The sequence below is a fragment of the Ambystoma mexicanum genome, chromosome 1q (genome assembly GCF_040938575.1).
Source record: "Ambystoma mexicanum isolate Mex_15411 chromosome 1q, UKY_AmexF1_1, whole genome shotgun sequence".
In the NCBI taxonomy this organism is placed as follows: domain Eukaryota; kingdom Metazoa; phylum Chordata; class Amphibia; order Caudata; family Ambystomatidae; genus Ambystoma; species Ambystoma mexicanum.
The window spans coordinates 667664579-667687107 of NC_090922.1; positions in this window are offsets into that span (position 1 = coordinate 667664579).

Sequence of the window (22529 nt, forward strand, 5' to 3'; positions counted from 1 at the left end):
TCTCCCTTACTACCCGAAATATACATAAACTAAAGTAAAGTCTCAGGGCTACACATCAACTGGGATACGACCAGTGCTTTTATGTTAAACAGCAAGAGACTACTACCAAAACATAACCAAACAGGAACAGAAATGGTGCCCAGACTCATTCCGATACCTTGGCATCAACATTTACCATATATGTTTATGTTTACTTATTTGTACCGCACTCCATTGACCCGAAGCCTTACAGGCACCAACAAACAAAAGAAACAAATAAAACAGAACAGTTCTAACGCCGCTTTAATAGATAAAATACACCTAAGCACACTATAGGTGAAATCCAGGCCCAGAAGTCCTTTTTAATAGAACAGGAATGTTTTCAGGTTCTTCTTGGAGATTTCCACTGACTTTAGTTCCCTAGGATCCCCTGGAAGAGAATTCCAGGCTCTGGGGCAGCGTTGGCAAATTAACCCACAAGGGATTTCTAGGTTTTGCAACGTGAATCTTTAAATTAGTATTATTTGATCTTAAGGCTCTTAAATTATGCTTTATAGCCAGTCGTTCCATCAAATAGGAGGGCATAAGTTCAAGGTGACATTTTTGAGTAATCGGAAGAAGTCGAAACTGAATTCTGGCCCTCACTGGAAGCCAGTGCAGGTGTCGTCTGGCATTAGAGACATGGGGCCTCATTACGAGGCTTGCGCTCCCGTAATGAAGGGTGTCGGTACGGGACTGGCACCCTTCATTACGGAATGTGCAATTAAGAGGTTCCCTTTGCGGGACCCTGTAAGGACGCCTGGTAAAATCAAGCATCCTTTCCGGGTCCCGCGAGGGTAAGAAGGAGGTGATAACGGGCCAGTTGTAATGTGCCCGTTATTACCTCCCTCCCCATTCCCATTGAGCCCTATGGGGCCCTATGGGGGCTCAATGGGAATGGGGATGGGTTCCTGCAAGGAGGAATTAACGGGTCCTCCTATGTCGGAATGACCCGGTAAGTCCTCATTGCAGGAACCCGGTATTGGAGCCCGGTATGGAGGCAGCCATGGCGCTAATAGCACCATGGCTACCTCCATACTCGTAATGAGGTCCATGGTCTCTGCAATTGAGTCCACAGACTACCCTGACCGTACTATTCTTAAACTCTTGAAGACCTTCACAATCTAGTTGTGAACTTCCAATGAGCAGGCTGCAGCAATAATTGAGCTTGGACCTGATAATTGTCTGTACAATAGTCTCAGCATTCCTGTGTGAAATAAAAGGAGGTAGAGACACCAGAAGTTTAATGTAGTAAGAAGACGCAGCGACCAGCCCACTAATCTGTGCCCTCATATTAAGGTTCTGGTCAAGAATTATGCCCAGAGTTTTAACTTTGCTCTGCACCTCAATTTTGCAATCAGCGATAAAAAAAACGTTTACACTGTTGTCCTAAATTTTGGATTTTCTTTGATGAGCTAACCACCATAAACTCCCTTTTATATTTATTGAGCGCCAACCCATTTTGAATCATCCATACCTGGATGATATCATAAACCAGATTAACTGTGCTCATCCTCCTTCCATATTCCAGTGAGATGCGTATGATCTGCATAATTCGTTAGTCTGATCCCATTACTTTCCAACATGTCAAAGAACGGGACCATGAAGAGGTTATACAATGATGGAGAAACACAGGCTCCTTGTGTTACACCATATAATAAAGTAAAAGGCTTTGCCTCAGCATCTCTGCTGACAACTCTACATTGCGTGTTACTAAGAAACAAGCCAATCCAGGAAACTGCATCGCACGAAAAATGTACTACCTCCCTCAACCTGGTGGACAAGATCGAATGATCCACCAGGTCGAAGGCAGCAGAGAGATCCAGAATCTTGAGGAGGGAAGCTTGTCCCTTATTCATAGTATCAAGTAGTTTTGCCTTCAAATCCAGAAGGGCAGGTGCCATCATGCAGTCTGAAGCCAGATTGAAGATCATTCAGAATATGATGTTGATTAAGATATTCTGAGATTTGATCATAGGCGACCCTATCCAGAATCTTTAACAGAAATGTGGTGTTTGTAATGGGTCTACAATTACTGGCAGTCAGAGGGCATAAACCAGGTTTCTTGATAAGTGGTAGAATCCATGCCTTTTTCAGTATATCAGGAACATGATTCTCTGCAAAAGATGTATTTATGAATTTGCAAATAGCCGGTAGGAGAGGGGCAGAGCTTGTCTTAATGATCATTGAGGATCCCGGGTCACCGCTACCCCTAGAACTTTTAAGCTTGCAGATAACCTTTAGTAAGTCTGATTCTGAGATCAAAGAGAATTGAAAAGCCATTTCAGAGTCCAATTTACTCGGCATCTTCCTTACTGGGTCATCAAGTAGCAGATTACATGTACGTTTTTGATCCTCTATTCCGTTTTTTAATTGTCAATAACTTCCCTACCATGGCATCCTGAATGTTATTGTACCAAATGTCATCCTTGCAAATAATTCCTTTGGCAGGCCCCTTAAATTGTTCTTGCTCTCTCAGAATCTTGAAAAGTTCCTTGCTTTCTGAGCTAGCATTAACAATACGTTTCTTAAACATTTCCTTTTTGGTAGAAATCAGAGCGATTTTATAATCCTTTGCTGATGATCTGTACCTAGCCAAAGTTGAAATATCCTGTTTTTTATTTTAGTCATAGAGCAATTTCAATTTCACTACTTTCAGCTTTCAGAGCTCTGTATTAAACCACTTATTGCCTTTATGAGCATAGGAAACACGTTTTTTCTTTAAAGGAGCAAGAGTATCCAAAGTCTCCTCAAATGTGCTCATGAGATGGTTGGTCATGACTTGCAGTTCATCAGATAACATGATCTTTGGTACTGCAGCTACAAGAAGTGGCATTAATGAATCGGGATTAACTTTTTTCCAATTTCTTACCATAATAACATCTCTATCCTTAGTCAATCTCCTATGAATAGAAGGCTGATGAATCTGGTAATGGATAAAAAAAATATCTGACCATGGGCATGAGAATATATCAGATCCGAGACCTCTAACTCATGGGTAGCTATCCAATCAAGGGTATGACCCTTATTGTGTGTGGGCTTTCTGACCTGTTGCTGAAAGCTCAGGATATCCAAGCGTCTTCCAGGGCCGCTGCTGAATCATCCTCTTCAAAACCTAGACAAAAGTTGAAGTCACCCATCAAAATAAATTTGGAGTTTGGATTGAGGATAGGAAGAAGAAAATCACTCAGCATAGTCGAGAACTCCTTCCTTGCTACTGGTGCTCTACAAAGCACGAGTACATTGAGGGTGGTCTCTGCGTTAATACCTATTTTGACCAATAGTAGTTCTGTATCTGGAAGGCCTCAGGACTAGACCTCTCAGACTTTTAACTCGCGTTTAAATATCACTGCAACACCCCCACCTCTGCCATGTCCTCTATCCCAACAATGAATCCCACATCCTTCAGAAATCGCCAGACCTACCATTGGGACCCAGGCCTCTGTCAATGCACAAACATCAATATTATTGTATATAAAAAAAACTCAGACATTGGACTGCGCCAGTAATCTTGTGCAAATGATTATTTATTATAAGTTGCTTGATGATAAGTTGCCCTTTGTGATAACATGTGTTTCGGCTTTCGTAGCCGTTGTTGGGTGTCATGACCCACGTTTGGACTATTATGCTGCAACACTTGGTGCTGTGGGCTTAGGAAATCCAAGAGGGCGGAAAAGCCCACATTGCGCCAGAATCCAGGAAAACCGCGCAGTTTTGGCACACACCAAAATTTTCCCCTGACCTGCCACCCACCAGTGCGAGCGTGATGGGCCAGGAGTGCCATGAGTGAAATGTGTGCCAAAGGAAAAACAGCAGTGCCGGTTGGCTCAAAAAGCGCTTTGAAATCACCTTTGTTTCTCTGAAATGCAAGCTAAAAATGCCTATTTTAAACATTGCAAGACATTCAAAAATCTCACTGAACACCAGCAGACATTTGACAGAATGTATTCTTGTGTGCATACAAAATCTGGAAAGATGAAGAGCCCAAAACAATGTTTATAACAAAACTGGCTGAGTTGCGGATGTCAGCAGCTGAAGTGAAATTGGACTGAAAGACACTAAAATCTAAATGTTTAAAATAAATGAGTGACCTACTGTTGAGTGTCACATAGTTTGCAACTGTTAAATGTCATAGTTTTGAACTTAGAATCAGCGTTCTAGCTGCATGTGTAAAAATTGCAAGTTTGGTTTGAATGTAGAAAACTGGGAACCAAAGTGGACATTTAGCTGAAGCCTAGCCTAAAGAGATTGAATTCTGCCTGACAACTACCCCCGACAGGAGTTGAAACTTGATCAGCAGCTGTGTTCCCAGGCCTGGCTGCATTCTGCTGCCCCTGCCAAAAGGAGATGACACCTCTCTGATTGAATTAGGGGAGTGGCACCTGGGGACTGCAGGAAACTAAACAAAGCACTGTCCTTGGCCCAGACAAATGTTAAATTAGGGGGGTCGTAAATGGCTTCCTCTTGGAAGGAAACAGGGAGGGGCACTGCATCTGTGAGCAAGCTGAGCTTGGGGGAAGTGGACAAACCAGAAATTCCACCATGTGCTTTGGAAAACCACACCCCTTCGGGGCCAGAGCGTAATTTTAAAAAGATGGATAATTCATAGTGCGGACTTTTAAAAATTATATAAATAATATCATCATTCTTGTGATTTTTCTGTGCACATTTTAAGAGGTGTCAGGACTCTGTGGTATGTTCTGGGAAGTAGTAGCAGAAAATAAGGTTGTTACTCCAAATGTATGCATGTTAAAAATCTGACACTTTATCATCTGAAACCCATATCCCTTGTGCACATTTGTGTAAAATCTGGAAAAGTTTAGAGGTTGTGTTCTTGATGAAAAGGGCAGAATTCTGTCATAAGTGGACACAACATCTTACAAAGACAGGGATCGGATGGTTTGGTGCTACATAAAATATGTTAACCGGACATATAATATTAGAAAAATGGTACATATGATAAATATGTATTTGGATCAGAAATAGATTTGTGTGCAATTTGACAAGGGAAGGATCCTCTGACCATAAACCTACCTCATCACTCTGACTCACAACTCAGTTACCCCAATCAAGGGAGAGCGGAGAACTGGGCCAATGTTAAGTTGAGAGGGGCAGGCTCAGTTATGCTACGCACACACCCACTTTCTAAATACATAAAAAGAGCCACTGGAAGCCAGACAGGGACATTCACTTTCCACTTTCTTGCGGGATGCTTTGCCGGGAGACTGCAGACTTCAAATCCATCAATCTCCAGAGACCAGAGATCCAGAGAGACCAGAGATCCAGAGAGACCAGAACTGTGCAGTGCTGAGAGCTGACCCAGATCGCTGTGCGCAGAACCAGTACCCAGTGGCGAGAGAACCGCAGCCAATCCTGACCCGATCCGTGAGGAAGTCGCATTCCTGTCCAAAATATATTGTGAGTACTCAGCCAGAACTGTGCTAAACCAATCTCTTAGTTTAAAATAATCTAATTCAAACTATTTTAACCTATCTAGAACTACATCATAGAATTGTGTGTCCTTCTGTGACTTTAAAGCTGCAAAACTGTCATCTGTCATTCTGAAACTTTAAAATTTCATTTCTGAAAATCTATCTCCACAAATTCGTCCGTAACTCTTGAACCGTTGGAGATAGAAGCGAGATTTAACTTTCATTTTAAAGCTAAGATTCTGGGCTTTCCAACGACTTTCTATTCATTATACTTCTTCTGTAATCGCACTCGAAGCACTCAGAAAAATTGCCGCGATTTGCGATTTGGCTCAAATTTCTTCATGTGTCAAAATAGCAGCTCCTTGCTTTCCTTTGCTGAAATTCGTTTACAACCTGACAATCATTCCTAGAGCATTGCTAAAGTGATCCTGAACTAATTTAAAGTAGCTATCACTCACCCTGAACCTCTAGAGGGAATTAAAATAATTTTTAGCATATTTTTCCCTTCTTTGCATACCACCTTTAAAGTACTTTGCCTGTGTTTAAAATCATCCCTGTTGCTCTCAGCTTGCTAGGGGGGGACTGAATTCGTATTGTACTGTGATTGCATTCCTGAAGACTGTGTGTGTTACTTCCACCTCTTACATTGCATAGAAGGGGGGTGAATTGCCAAAAGGGGAAAAGTGATTCTATTACCTTTTGCTGAAATCATATCAAGTTTATTCCTGTGTTGCTTCTTTTCCACCTTGCATTTCCTTGCACCATATAAAGCATTCTCAGCTACCTTATCCTCTATACTACTCCTAAGTAATTAAACCAGTGTGCTAGTATCACATCATCCATTGTTGATCACTCACTGTCATATTCACAAGTGTGCTATCAATTATTAATTTATTATAAAAGTGTGATATATCTCTATTGTTTAATTTTTCAAATAAACCTTTTCAATTTGCAAAACAAACCTACTTCTTGGCTCAGCGGGTTCAGGGGGGATTTTAAGAGAGGGGTGTTATATAAGGGTGGTCATCCAGAGTACACGAACTGGACATAAAAATATATAAATAAGGGCTTCCCTTGGGCATCCCAGACCAGGCACTGACTTAGTGAGATTGCTTGATAGGAGTCATTTAACAAAGTGGGGGCTCGTAGTCGGGGATTCTGGATTAGATCTATCACTTGCGCAGATTAATACAGTGTGCTAACTGACAGAATATATAAATTCTGTCGGATCACCACGCTGTGTTATACTGTAAAGCACTCCTCAAAGGAACGCTCTAAGGAAACAGTCTGTTTTGCAAAATAAAATACAAACGTCTGTAAGTCAGGAAGGAAATCAATCTCCAGAATGACGACCTCTGTAGATATGAAGATAGCTAGGGAGCACCTCTTACATGAATTGCTTGTGAGAGGTGAATGGTCTGAACAGGACCAAAATGTATGGTTGCAGGCGATCAAACAACAGGTCACTACAACTGGGTCAGATATTCGGAGAGATCAGGGTCCCTTACATGTGGCCCTGAGTGAACTATATATGGCTCCTAAGGCCAAAGATGAACACAATAAGATTGCCAGGATAGAGGCATATTTGTATCTATATATGGGAGCCATGCAGGACAAATGTGCTGAAGGCCAAGATCTGGCAAATAGGCAACAGATGGCATTAGAAAAGGCCCAATCTGACCTGGTCTCTTCTGAGCAGAGGCTGCACAGAAGCCGGGAGTCAGAAAACGAGAGTAGACAATACATCATTAAAATGAAGGAGGATATGGATATCCTGCAACAGGAAAAGGCTGACCAGGATACCAGAATTCTGGCTTTGCAGAAGGAGCACCAAGACAGTTTGGACTCCTTACTGCAGTGCCAGAAAAAGCTGGAGCAACAGATAGATTTCAACATGGCATGCACAAAGCCGGTAGCCACCCTGCAAAACCAATTGGATAGAGAAAAAGAGGATAGCAATAAACTGATTCTGAAAGACCTGGACATCCAGACAGAATTTTAGGAAGAGCGCCAGAAAGCTGGTGCCTTTCAAAGGCAGAGGGACGACCTGGCGGCACAGATGCCGGCTCTTAGTCAGGAAAGGGACACCTTAGGCCAGGAAGTCTGCCAATTAAAAGAAAAAATTGAAGAAAATCACCTGGCCCTCCAGGGGCTGGGTGACCTCCAAAAAGAGCATCACGACTTGCTAGAGCACACCAGGAGGGTGGAAGATGCTCTGGCAAGAAAGGAGCAGGCCAGTAGGGATGGGACTCAGGAGGTAACCCTCCTGCAGCAAAGACTGACCCAGTACTCCAGGACCAACCAGGAAGCACAGAGAGAGAATGAGGCTCTCTGTCAGCACAATGATAGGCTCCCGCAACAGGTAGCCATGCAGGAGAGACTGATAGAGTCTAGTAAGGCCTTAACTGAGGAACTGAAAGCGCAGGCTCTTGCATTGTAACAGGGAACAGGGGCTGATAGAGATGATGTTCGCTGGGAAAGGGAAACACCTGAGCATAACCTCAGGAGCCCTAGTACCAGATGCCTTCATCTCCTCCAGTCCTTGGACTCTGCCCCCCCATGTCCCCTGGCGCACATGAGCACAGGGTCACAGGGAGGGCAGATTACTATCCGGCCAAAAGTATGGGGTTCATAGGCCAGTACCTCCCAGGAATGGATGGGCGGGCATCCGGGCATGGGCACCCAAGCACAGGCAATTTAGTGGGGAACCCCAGGACAGTAAGCCCACTACGGGCATCCTGAAAACCTCTGCCCAGTAAGGTCAGTGGGGCGGGTACCCAGCAAATCCTGGTAGCAAGGAGGGATCTGAAAACTCCTCTGAGAGTCACAGGACACAGGAGACCAGGTCCCCACATTCTGCCAGCCATTCCCAGGCTCGCAGAATCCGGGAAACCTGGAAGATTAGACGGGCACCTCTGGGAGCAGTGCTTCTGAGTCAGAGGATGAATGGACCAGGGTTACCCGAACCAAAAAGGCCAATAAGGCAAAAAGGGCCTTGCTTAAGGACCCCTTAAAACAGATTAAGGCAATCAGAAGTGTCATCACGCCTTATCACAAGAACTCCAAGTATTCTGTGTGGGAACACTTGGAGCTCTTTGAGCAAATGATGGAGACCTTCCATTTGAAGGACAGCAGTAGGACAGCAGTAGCTGCACCCAGTACGTCAAATGGACATTCTCCCCAGAATCCAGTTTCTTTGCAGGGCTGGAGGACCAAAACCATTCAAGATGGTCCGCATATAGGGCGGCCATCTTGAAACATTGTTCTGTTCACCGGAATCCCCAAGAGGCTCGCAAGGCCGCCTACAATTTGCAATGTGGGGAGGATCAGGCCCCACAAGAATTCGTGCAAGAATTGAAGCGTGCCTTTGCGCAGACCACCAGAAGGGTGCACACGGACAGCAGAGAATTCATCAACACATTTTTCCATGCTCTCCCCAAATACATAATGACCCAGCTCGTGAGAGATTTTCACAAGAAAAGATCTTTAGACTGGGTCATTGAGCAAGCCACCCGCATCTATGAGGTGCAGAAACCGGTGGAAAATAAGAATCAGCCCAAAAACCCCAAAGCCAACAGCACCCCTGCTGCTGCCAAGGTGGCAGAGGTAAAGGTTGCCCCCGTTTTAGATTTGGAGATGGGGGGACCTAAAAACCTGCCTGCACCAAATAATTCACAGCCCAGAAGGCCCTCGGGCCAGTCACAGACAGGGAGTCAAGGAGGTAGTCCCACAAATGGGGTCCCCCGCTCCCCTGACTATGTAAGTCCCCGCTATAAGGGAAACAGACCAATACTGGGTTATGTGTGGACTCCTCCAGCCCAAGGGGGGGGATCCAACCAAGCGCCCAACCCAGGGAACTTCCCTCCGCACTTCCCCCAGGAGGGCAGAAATTCACCAAATCCTGGGCAGAACTTGTTCCCCAGGTATCCACCCAACTTCCAGCCCCAAAATCATCCATCCTTCTTTCACCACCTTCCTGAGCCCAGACAACCTAATTCGGGAGAGGGGAGGCCAAGGGTGGAGGGGTACCCAAATCTTCCCAACCCAGGGTACTACCAGAGAAGGGATAGCTACCCTTCCCGGGATCAGCCCAGGGGAGAAAACAGAACCCCGTATCAGCCTGAGCGGGTTTCCCAATTTGAGCGCCAGGTCCAAAATATGGCCCGGGATCTGGGTCACATACTGAGGGCTCAACAGAACCCTCAGATGAGCATGCCACCACAGAATGCCTCAAACTCTGGGCCTGGTGCTCCAGAACAATGACGGGGGCAGCACCCCGATAAACCACCGGTTCCCAGGGAGGAGGCACAAGGGGAAGGGGGTTGTAAAGCCTTGGAGGAAGCTTCCTTCCCAACTTGTAAACAGCCCCTGGAAAACCAGGAACCAGAAACAAAATCTCCTACCCCTGAAAGTCTGAAAGTCTGCCACCCAAGGAGCAAAGAGGAGGTAGGAGAAACAAAGGACCCAAACAGACCCATTTTGTGGAGGAGGTACAGGTCTTCCAATTTGAGAGAGAGGGATCCTCAGAGGATTCTGGGAAAAGTATTTTATCCTTCAGAGATGGGGGAACTCCTCCCAAGGAAAAATGGGTCCCAAGGGATTCCAACCTAGACTGGGTAGATGTGGGGATTGAGCTGTTGCCGCCCATCATTCTATCCCAGAACCAACAAGACCGAAAACCCCTGGTTCAAACCCATCCAGGTGACTGCCTCCAAAAAGGGTGGGGGGCGGCCCAGAACTGGAACCAGGGGAAAAACCGCATCAATATCCAGTTGCAAACTTTTTCTTTCAGATTCCCATGACTCTCCACAGAATTCTGCCCAAATTCTTCTCTCTCAATGTCCAAAACCAGAAAGTTAGCCCACCAGTTGTCCAAAAATGTGCATTATCTGTGCCCCCTTGAGGAGAAGGAGGGACGATAGTATGCCCCGGTACAAGTACAGGGGCAGGGTACAATTGTGGCACTGGTGGACACTGGATCCCAAGCTACACTTCTGTCAAAAAGGGCCTTTGATGAACTAAATGCAGGAAGGGGGGAGAATTACCATATTCCTCTCACCTCTCTTCCTGGACAACTCCAGAACTTTGACGGGAAGGATATTCCCGTCGAGGGGACTGCAGATTTGGACATCAAAATTGGGCGACACAAGGTGAAACATCCGGTCATAGTATTGACTCCAGAGGGCACCCCTTGTTTACTAGGGAATGACCTACTGAGAAGGTTGTCACCCCTAATAGATTGCGTAAACAAGGTCCTCTGGACCCAGACTAGCCGATCAATAAAATTAAAACAGAGTGTCAACCATGTTAGTCTAAACGGCACCTGCCACATGGTTGAACAAAAATCTGACCAAGTAGAATTTCACTTTCAGAACAACCAAATTCCAGACGTGACAGTAATAGCAGTAGGACAAAAGACTGGTGATGGGGGGTCCTCTCTAGTTCTGAAAATCAACCTTCCTTCCAGTTTAAGGTGGTATTCCACACTGGAAGGAAATACTCTGAAATTATTTACTAATCCACAATCAGACACTCCCACTCCTATAGTCCAGAAAGATGTGAAATCAGCTCAGAGCCTGGCTGTGTGAGATGTCACTGCCGCCTTTTACTTAGGCAGTGACATTCTCAATCGCTTTGCCATTAATTTGGACCTAATAAACTTCAAAGCTTGGTCCCGATTAGCGGATAATCCCATGGGCTTTGATGATCCAGAAAAAGCATTTAGGTCAGCTCAATTGCTACCTTATGCAGTTGAAATTCAGGTTAAAGAGGAAGTCACCATCCCAGAAAGGACCCGACAATTCTCCCTGGAAGTGAAAGTTAAAAGGGGAAAAAAATTGAAAAACCCTGATGCTTATATTCATCTAAATGCTTCTCTCTAACAGCAAGGGTTGGGGGCAAACCCAACACCATTAGTCAACATAGAACATGACACCATTCCAATAGAGGTGGATAACAGCGACTTACAGAGTATTACTCTGGCCACAGGCACCATTATTGGAATGGCGGTTGATGACCGACATTTCTCCATTGATTTAGGAAATTAACTGTTAGGACCAATCCCCAAGGACTGTTTTGACAGTGACAGTGATGATAATACAACACCAGACAGGATCTTTACCCGGCATGGGGGGAACTTCCTGGTGTATGCTTCCTGTCCTTATGGCAAGGAAGACGTGACAGGTCCATGAGGGCTGCCTTTCCCACCTGAAGCCTCCAGTGCAAATCAGCACTCTGACCAGGGACTTATCCACCCAGCTGGAGGAGGCTGCTGAGATAGCAAAATTAGAAGTCTTTCCAGGCTTCAGGCAGATGGTGGAAGAGAGAGTCAACCTAGCTGATGCCTGTGTGACTCTGGAACAGAAGCAAAAGTTGAAACAAGTTATCTTGGATTTCCAAGATCTCTTTGTGGTAGACTCATATGACTGTGGTCTCACTGACATCCACACGACAACAATTCCCACAGACCCTGGCATGACTCCAGTGTTTGTGAAGCAATATTGTTTGCCTCTGGTATCCATGGAGTCCCTTACTGAAATAATTAAGAACCTTGAGTCCAGGGGGATAATCCGTCCAGTACACAGCACCTTCAATAATCCGGTGCTGGGAATATTGAAGCCAAACGGCCAGTGGAGACTCTGCGCCGACCTAAGGGAGCTCAACAAACGGGTCCATACTTCCCGATGGTGTCATGATCTCTGCTTCCAAAAGGTCAGGGTTTTCCCAACTCCCTTGGAAGCAGATCCATAACCCAGGTTCCGAGTGCCAACCAGTCCCAATTGGGACCTTTTGGACCCAGTCCTGGCGCCAGTGGCACCAGGCTCATAAATATGCCCAGTCCCAGCGCTGGAAGCGCCGGGCTCATAATGCTTGGGTGGACTTACCTGCAGCAGACCATGCTGCTTACTTGCCTGCCAGTTGAGCCTCTGATCCTCTTCTGTTTGGAACTACTTTTCCTGTTGGGTGGGGCAGGAGCCACTCCCTAGATTCAGAACACTGGAACTCTTCTGGAAAGCAGGAACTCTTTTCTTACCTAGGCGTGGCTGTGGAAGGAGACACCTAAGCACTACAGGAGGCTATTTAAACCACACCCGATGGATGAATCTTGCTTTGCGTTATTCTGCATCCTCTGCAGCAGAACGCTCATCGTGTCTTCTGCATCTGATCCTGGGCCTAAGGAAAAAGGCTTACCATCCTGAATCCAGTCTTCAGCAACACCTATAAAGACAAGAAAGAACAGGTTAGCATTACGGTCTTCAGTGACAGCTCTTCACTTACCTGGTCCATCGGCTGTCACCAACGCCTCGCGCTGCATTCCGGCATCTGAAAGACAAAGGCTTACCTACTCTTCGTGCGCTCCGGAGGTCTTCACACTGCATTCCGGCATCTGAAAGACAAAAGCTTACCAACTCTTTGCACGCTCCGGAGGCCTTCGGCGCTGCATCCCGCATCTGAAAGACAAAAAAAGGTGCGTTTAAATACATTGGGGAACTTTAATACTCACGTGCCATTACTCCTTTCCACATCTAACCCAGTGGGTATTCCGGCACCCTGCAGCCGCTCCGAACTTGTACCTGCAAAATAAAAAGACAGTTAGAGCGCATCGTGAAGCAGGCAACAAGCGCTTACTTACGTGCTTCCAGGCGCTTCTATTCATCACACGGGCTCCATCTTCAACTCACTTCAGCCCGTCATCCGCCATCGCCGGAACCCTGCAAAACAAGAAACATCATTACTAAAGACTTTAAAGACATTAGAATTACTCGAAACTTACCGTTCGTGCAGTAAACGACGGACAGCAGTCCTCTGAAGTCAAGAGGCCTGCTCCCCTTATCCAGTGAAGAAACTGGTTACAGCACCCTGCCCCGAGGCAGATGGAGAGCACGGCGTTCACTTACCTAAGGTGAGAGCGTTAACCTTTGGGGTTCTACAGGAGAAGAGAAAGGGAAGAAGAGAGAGACATTCAATAACCCAGTTCCTTAATCCCATATTTTCTATCTGCAGACATCTTACCCTTCAAGTCAGACATACAGTGCACAGAGGTCCAGCCCAAAGAGCCAGCCGTGTGTTACACATCACCTTTGCAGATACGGTATACGCCCAGTCAAGACCGGCGCCTCTACGGGAATCAGGTGAGCGTTACAGAACGCAAAGCCTACCACAAAACTCCCGTCCAGGCGCTATGGAAACCTCGGATACTGACCAGCTAGCCCAGTTACTTGGGGAACTAAGGGCAGAAGTGCATGCAGCCCGTCAGGAAACGAACGCTCTAAGAAGGGAACTGATTATTTCCAAGGAGCGAACAGATGATCTCGCTAGACAATTGCTACCGTCACAAGCCGGACAGACCCCGTTACCCGCATCTGGGGGAAATCTTCCTTCTACATCCTCTATGAATCCAGTGCAGATCAACCTACCTGGGAATGTACCTCTGGCTCCGCCCGAACGATTTTCTGGTGACCCAAAGAGGTTTGCAGTATTTATCAATCAGTGCCGGTTGCATTTCTTATGCCGGCCAGCAGCCTTTCCAACTGATCAAGCTAAAGTAGCTTTCGTGCTTTCGTACCTTAGTGGCAATGCGGCAGACTGGTCGATCCCTCTAGTAAATCAAGATGATCCGGTCCTCCATGATTTTCAAGCTTTTCAGCTCAGTATGGAAAAACTGTTTGCAAGAAATTCACAGGGGCAGGCCTTGGACAATGAGCTTCTTTCGTTGCGGCAAGGTAATCAAGACCTTTTGGCTTATATTGCGTCTTTCAACAGACTGATAGTGGAAACTCAATGGCCTGAGGACAAAAGGATTACGCTGTTTTATAGAGGTCTACGTGGAGAGCTCAAAGATGTGTTAGCCCAAGTAGTGAACCCCCCACAAGATTGTTCGGACTATATAGACTTAGTCGTTCAAATAGATCACAGACTGCAGAACAGGAAGGCCGATCGTTCCAAGTTTGATGCTCGAGTATTTTCCAAACCGCCAACTCCTTCCAAAGGAGTAGACTCCGGGGAACCCATGCAAATAGGGGGTCTGAAAGGTCCTCTAACACAAAAGGAGCGGGAAAGGAGAAAACAGTTGCAATTATGCCTCTATTGCGGAAACTCAGGGCACTTTCTTTGAGACTGTCCGGTGAAACCTGCCAAGAAGGCAGTAGGAGCTGCAGTTACCAAAGTTACAAACTCTGAGCAGGGAAACGACCTCGCCCGACAAGAATAGAGGTCCTCTTGCCGAGCGTGAAAACCAGTTCCGTGACCTCGCATTTCGTGATACCTATGGTCCTCATTAGCCCTGATAATCCGGATCGATTACATGCAATTGAAGCTTACGTCGACAGCGGTGCCATCGGCAATTATGTGGATCATGAAATGGTTTTGAGGATGAATCTAACTCTTTGTCCCAAGGCTGTAAAGGACGTCATTACTACGGTGGATGGTACGGAGATAGCCTCCGGGCCAGTAACGCATACCACTCAAGAGGTGACGCTAGTAAGTCAAGATGGACACCATGAGAAGATCGTGTTCGATGTGATCAAGGCCCCTCAGTTTCAGATTATTCTAGGAATACCTTGGTTAGAGAAACACAATCCTCTGATCGATTGGCGAGCAAGAACGGTCCAGTTTCCAGAATGTGTCTCTACTTGTCACCCTCCACCTGGTGTTGCACTGGCAGCAATTTCTTCAGAGACTCCCCAGTTACCTCCCGAATACCTAGAATACCAAGATGTTTTCCGGAAGGATCAGGCTAACTCTCTACCTCCTCATAGGTCTTATGACTGCCAGATAGACCTGATACCTGGATCTACTCCTCCTTGTAGTAGAATTTATGCCCTCACCGAGCCTGAGAACCTTCACCTTCGACAATACCTGGATCAATACCTGGCAAATGGGTTTATTCGTCCTTCCAAGTCCCCTGCTTCTTCAGCTTTGTTCTTCGTTCCAAAAAAGGAAGGAGACCTTAGAACTTGTATAGATTATCGCTCCCTGAACCAGATCACAGTTAAGAATAGATATCCGTTACCTTTGATCCCTGAACTCCTGGACCAAGTCAGAAAAGCATGCATATATACAAAGCTGGATCTTAGAGGAGCTTACCACTTGGTACGAGTAAAAGAGGGCGATGAATGGAAGACGGCCTTCCGCACCAAGTATGGGCTATTTGAATATCAGGTCATGCCCTTCGGACTTTGCAATGCCCCGGCCGCCTTTCAATATTTTATGAACGATGTCCTCAGAGAGCTCATAGATGTGTGTTGTTGTTTACATTGACGACATCCTCGTTTATTCTTCATCGGAATCTGAACATCGGAAACACGTGAAAATGGTCCTCGAAAGATTGCGTCAACACAAACTTTTCGCTAAGTTGGAAAAATGTGTTTTCAACGTGACTGAAGTTGAATTCTTGGGATTCATATTATCACCTGGCGGAGTGCGTATGGATTCAAAGAAGGTCGATGCAGTTCTCAAATGGCCATCACCATCCTCCGTAAAAGGTGTGCAAAGCATGTTAGGCTTCGCTAACTTTTACCGCAGGTTTATCCCCGAATTCTCTCGAATAGTCCAGCCCATCACTGCCTTGTTAAAGAAAAACAAACGTTTTGAATGGTCTACCGAGGCGGAACAAGCTTTCCAGGATTTGAAGACTAAATTTATCTCTGCACCAATCTTAAAACACCCTCGCCCCGAACTCCCCTACATCGTGGAAACTGATGCTTCAAGCCTTGCCATGGGGGCAGTTCTATCACAAAAGGACCCGGTAACCAATCAGTTGCATCCCGTGGCATTTTGGTCCCGCAAATTCTCGCCTCCTGAAATCAATTACACGATTACTGACAAGGAACTTCTGGCTATCAAGTCTGCCTTTAAGGCTTGGCGGCATTATCTGCTGGGGGCCCGACACACTGTTACTGTGATTACGGATCACCGAAACCTGCAATATTTGAAAACCGCAAAAGCCCAGTCCTCTAGACAACTCCGTTGGGCATTATTCTTTGCCGAGTTTGACTTCATAATTACCTATCGACCTGGTACAAAGAACGGTAAAGCTGATGCCCTTTCTCGGATGGGAGTGGAAGAACACTTGATCAACCCTAAACCTGTACCAATCATTCCCGAACAAAGAATTCTGGGTGTAACCGCCACAGAATCCATAGAGGAAGTTAAGGATAAGGCCAGGCAACTTGTAACTCCAGCAGACATACAGAATTGGCATCTGCAGGGAAAGGACTTTGCAGTAAAGGACAACTTATTGTATTTCCAAGAACGATTATACCTACCCAGCACAGATTTACAGAAAAAAGTAATCTCTTGTTATCACGATTCTTTAATGGAAGGACATCCCGGTATGGCCAAGACCTCAGAAAAGATCAAACGCTACTTCTGGTGGCCGTCTTGGAAAAAAGATATCAGAGACTTTATAATGTCCTGTGGAGTATGCGCCCAAAACAAGAGTCAAAAGGAAAGACCAGCAGGCCTATTACGCCCTATTGACATCCCACCTCGCCCTTGGCATACGCTTTCTATGGACTTCATCACCGATCTACCTCCATGCTCCGGATACAATACGATTCTAGTAATCGTGGACTTATTCTCCAAGATGGCGCATTTCATTCCGCTCAAAGGCTTGCCAACAGCAGCAACTCTGGCCCGAGAATTTCTCGAAAACATCGTCCGACTGCACGGTTTTCCTTCGGTTCTAATTTCGGATCGAGGTAGTCAATTTATTTCTCATTTTTGGCAAAGTTGCTGTCGGTCGGCTCAAATTGATGTGAGACTATCGACCAGTCACCACCCTCAGACCGACAGACAAACCGAGAGGACCAATCAAACTCTGGAACAGTATTTACGCTGCATGCTGCAACAAACTGAAAAAACTTGGAAAGACATCCTTTGGATAGCCGAATATGCCTACAATAACTCTGTCCATTCGGGAACTGGGAAAACCCCGTTTTTTCTTTTGTACGGCAGTCACCCTCGAACCTCGGAGTTGGATCCCCTCCAAGATCTTGAAACACCAGCAGTAGACTACCTGCATTCTACAATCACCCAAGCCTTTAAGGAAGCTGTTTCTCACCTTCAAAGGGCTAAAGAACAATACAAGAAAGGAGCAGATCAACATCGGAAGGAAGCCCCTCAATATCAAGTAGGGGATCAAGTCTGGTTATCCACCAAATATCTACCTCTAAAAGGGCCACGCACATTCAACCCAAGATACCTTGGTCCCTATTCCATCACTACCATAGTAAACCCAGTAGCGGTCAAGTTGGACTTGCCCCCGCACATGAAGATACATCCGGTCTTCCACGTCTCTCTATTAAAACCCGTGCAACCTCAAACCCGACTAACTAAATCTCCAAAACCTATCCTAGTTGATGGAGAACTCGAGTTTGAAGTCAAAAGCATTCTGGACTCCAAGATCTCCAAATCTAAACTATTTTACCTAATTGACTGGAAAGGCTACGGCCCCCAAGAGAGATCCTGGGAACCTGCTGAATATGTCCACGCTCCTCGCCTAATCAAAAGATTTCACCGAACTTTTCCTGACAAGCCAAAACCCCCGGAGAAGCCCGATTTGGGAGGGGCCTTGAGGGGGGGTACTGTCATGATCTCTGCTTCCAAAAGGTCAGGGTTTTCCCAACTCCCTTGGAAGCAGATCCATAACCCAGGTTCCGAGTGCCAACCAGTCCCAATTGGGACCTTTTGGACCCAGTCCTGGCGCCAGTGGCACCAGGCTCATAAATATGCCCAGTCCCAGCGCTGGAAGCGCCGGGCTCATAATGCTTGGGTGGACTTACCTGCAGCAGACCATGCTGCTTACTTGCCTGCCAGTTGAGCCTCTGATCCTCTTCTGTTTGGAACTACTTTTCCTGTTGGGTGGGGCAGGAGCCACTCCCTAGATTCAGAACACTGGAACTCTTCTGGAAAGCAGGAACTCTTTTCTTACCTAGGCGTGGCTGTGGAAGGAGACACCTAAGCACTACAGGAGGCTATTTAAACCACACCCGATGGATGAATCTTGCTTTGCGTTATTCTGCATCCTCTGCAGCAGAACGCTCATCGTGTCTTCTGCATCTGATCCCGGGCCTAAGGAAAAAGGCTTACCATCCTGAATCCAGTCTTCAGCAACACCTATAAAGACAAGAAAGAACAGGTTAGCATTACGGTCTTCAGTGACAGCTCTTCACTTACCTGGTCCATCGGCTGTCACCAACGCCTCGCGCTGCATTCCGGCATCTGAAAGACAAAGGCTTACCTACTCTTCGTGCGCTCCGGAGGTCTTCACACTGCATTCCGGCATCTGAAAGACAAAACCTTACCAACTCTTCGCACGCTCCGGAGGCCTTCGGCGCTGCATCCCGCATCTGAAAGACAAAACAAGGTGCGTTTAAATACATTGGGGAACTTTAATACTCACGTGCCATTACTCCTTTCCACATCTAACCCAGTGGGTATTCCGGCACCCTGCAGCCGCTCCGAACTTGTACCTGCAAAATAAAAAGACAGTTAGAGCGCATCGTGAAGCAGGCAACAAGCGCTTACTTACGTGCTTCCAGGCGCTTCTATTCATCACACGGGCTCCATCTTCAACTCACTTCAGCCCGTCATCCGCCATCGCCGGAACCCTGCAAAACAAGAAACATCATTACTAAAGACTTTAAAGACATTAGAATTACTCGAAACTTACCGTTCGTGCAGTAAACGACGGACAGCAGTCCTCTGAAGTCAAGAGGCCTGCTCCCCTTATCCAGTGAAGAAACTGGTTACAGCACCCTGCCCCGAGGCAGATGGAGAGCACAGCGTTCACTTACCTAAGGTGAGAGCGTTAACCTTTGGGGTTCTACAGGAGAAGAGAAAGGGAAGAAGAGAGAGACATTCAATAACCCAGTTCCTTAATCCCATATTTTCTATCTGCAGACATCTTACCCTTCAAGTCAGACATACAGTGCACAGAGGTCCAGCCCAAAGAGCCAGCCGTGTGTTACACATCACCTTTGCAGATACGGTATACGCCCAGTCAAGACCGGCGCCTCTACGGGAATCAGGTGAGCGTTACAGATGGCCTCTGCCCTACATTGACCAAGGGCGGGCCCAGATTCAGGGGTCACAGGTATTCACTGCAATAGACCTGACCAATGGATACTGGACCGTGCCTGTCAGTAGGGAGGACCAATACAAACTGGCTTTTACCTTTGGGGGCCAGCAGTACACATGGACCCGGACTCCCCTCGGATACCTCAACTCCGGCAATGAATGCAACATTTTCCTACACAAGGCCATGCCTGACCTGGGTGCGAAGTCTAACCTGGCTTATGTAGATGATGTCCTCATTAAAAGCTCAACTGTTGAGGAACACATAGCGGAGATCCGTTATGTCCTGACCCAGTTGAGGGCCGCGGAGCAAAACTTTCCTTCCAAAAAGCACAGTGGTGTAGAACCCGTGTTAATTTCTTGGGGCATGAGCTTACTCCTCAGGGTCTCTGTCCCCAAGTAAAGAAAGTGGAAGCACTTCAGAAACTGAAGGATCCCACAACTTTGCAGGAACTAAGGAGCCTACTTGGACTGACTAATTACAGCAGAAAGTTCATTGAGGGCTACGCAGAGATCACCAGACCCCTGATTCATCTCTTGAAGGGGGGTGGGCAAGTGGGAATGGGGTCCAGAACAATCCAAGGCTGTAAGACAACTCAAAAGAAGCCTCTCACAAGCACCTTGCCTAGCTTACCCTGTCAGAAACAAGGAGTTCTTCCTGGAGACAGGGTTCTCTAATACGTGCTTGACGGCAGTATTATACCAAAAGCAGGACAAGGTCAATAAAGTAATCTCCTATGCCAGCAAAACTTTATCCTCTGTGGAGGAAAAATTCAACGATTGTGAGAAGGCACTCCTGGCAATGGTGTGGGCATTGAAGAATCACCGCCCGTTCATCCAGGGGGAACACATCATAGTGGAGACTCCACACCAGCCTCTGCAATACCTCCAAAGTGACAGAATCCAGGCCGGAAATGTGAGTAATTCCCGAATTACTTCCTGGTTTCTGTCAATGCAAGGCTTTCCTGTGGAGGTCAGATATGGCCAAAACAAGAAGAGTCTCCTCGCGCAATGGTAGGCTGACTTGCATGATTGTGCCAGAGAAAACTGTCTCGAGGACGAAAGTCTAAAAATTAAGGACAACATGGAGGCATACCTTAATTCCCCTCACAAAGTGTTTGAAGAAGACAAGTGTGAGGGAATGCCCACTGTCTATGTGGATGGATGCTCTTACCATGTTGACAACAACGGGGAGAAAGAACTGGTGGCCGGCGTAGGGAATGCATGGGTGAAGGAGTTTTCAGAACCCTCTGCTGGGTACAAAATTGGTCCCTGAAGTAGTCAGGTAGCAGAGTTGATGGCTGTGCATCAAGCCATCCTCACTGCTGTCCAACATCAACTCCACAAACTCGTCATAATCACAAATTTGGATTATGTACGGAACGGGTTCGTGGAGCACCTGGAACCAGAGGCATGTTATTTGCTAATAACAAACCCTTGAAACATGGGAAGTTAATCCAAAATATTGATGATCTGGTCACATCGAATGGGATGACCATCTACTGGAAAAAGATCAAGGGTCATTCCAAAGTAGAGGGACCAGACAAAACTGGAAATTACTTAGCTGATCAGCTTGCCAAAACCGGGGCCATCCAAGGGGATCTAATAGAGATAGAGACCCTGTTGGGGGAAATCCAGGTCACTGCTATCACTAGGTCCCAGAAAAATGCTCACAAGGATCTTTCAACTGCACAATGAGTAAGGAGACCCCTGATGTTGATTTGATTACGGCTTAAAAGGGGATCCAATAATTGGCAAGTTTTACCAACACATTGAGGACCCTGGGAACTTTCCCTGACGGATACCGATTACATTGGGAAGGAGGACCTTAGAGTGTTGATCAAATGTCCAAAGATGTTCCGAATCCAAGACGGGTTGTTGGTAAGGAAATCGCAAGCTGGCCATGATCAGTGGGTGTTTCCTACCTCATTCCGAAGCCTGATGTTAAGTCACGCCCATGATGCGGCCACCGCCGGTCATAGGGAGTTTCACACAACACTGGAAATCTTAAGAGAGGTTGCATACTGGCCACACATGGTGCAGGACCTCGACCAATACTTGAAGGGGTGTCTTGTGTGTGCACAATTTCAGCCAACATCCCTCACACACCGGGCGCCTCTCCAAAAGAGGGGGATGACACTGCCATGGTCAGATTTGCAAATCGACTTTGTAGGCCCTGTGATTCGCTCATCTAGAGGAACCAAGTACATGTTGACGGTAATATGCTTGTTTACCAAGTGGGTGAAATGTCTCCCGGCCCCAAACTGCAAGGCAGAAACAGCAGCTGCCCTGATGATTAACCACATCTTTTCCCTGTTTGGTCTACCTCAAAGGATTGAGTCAGACAGAGGTAGCCACTTCACTAGTGAGGTAATGACAAAGATGTGGGAGATACTGGGGGTCAAAAGGAAGCTACATATTGCTTACGGGCCAGCTTCTTCTGGGGCAGTAGAACGCTATAACCGAACTATTGTGAGCATATTAAAAAAGTTTGTGGCAGATTCTGGGCCAAGTTGGGATATCCGATTACCTCTGGTCCTAATGGCCATCAGAGCTACCCCTTCATCTGCAACTAAAATGTCACCGTTTCAGCTGATGACTGGACGCACGATGGTGCTTCCCCAGCATTTGCTCTACAGGACCCAAGAGCATACATTGATAAATGCCTCCACAACTCATGAGTATGTGGAGAATTTAAGGAAACACCTTCAGCATGCTTTTGCCTATGCTCAGCGGAATCTAGAAAGATCAGCTGATAGCATGAAGACCCAATACGACCTGAAGACCACCAGGAAGGAATATAATATGGGAGACCCGCTCTATCTATACAATTTCCAAAGAAACCAGGCCAAACAGCGAACATTTTTGCCTACATGGAAGGGACCGTTTGAAATTATAGACAAGGTCTCCCCAGTAGCGTATAAGATCCGCATCCCCAAAGGTAGTCTGGCGGAAGGTGAAGACAAGTGGGTACATATAAATCAGCTAAAGTGTTGCCAT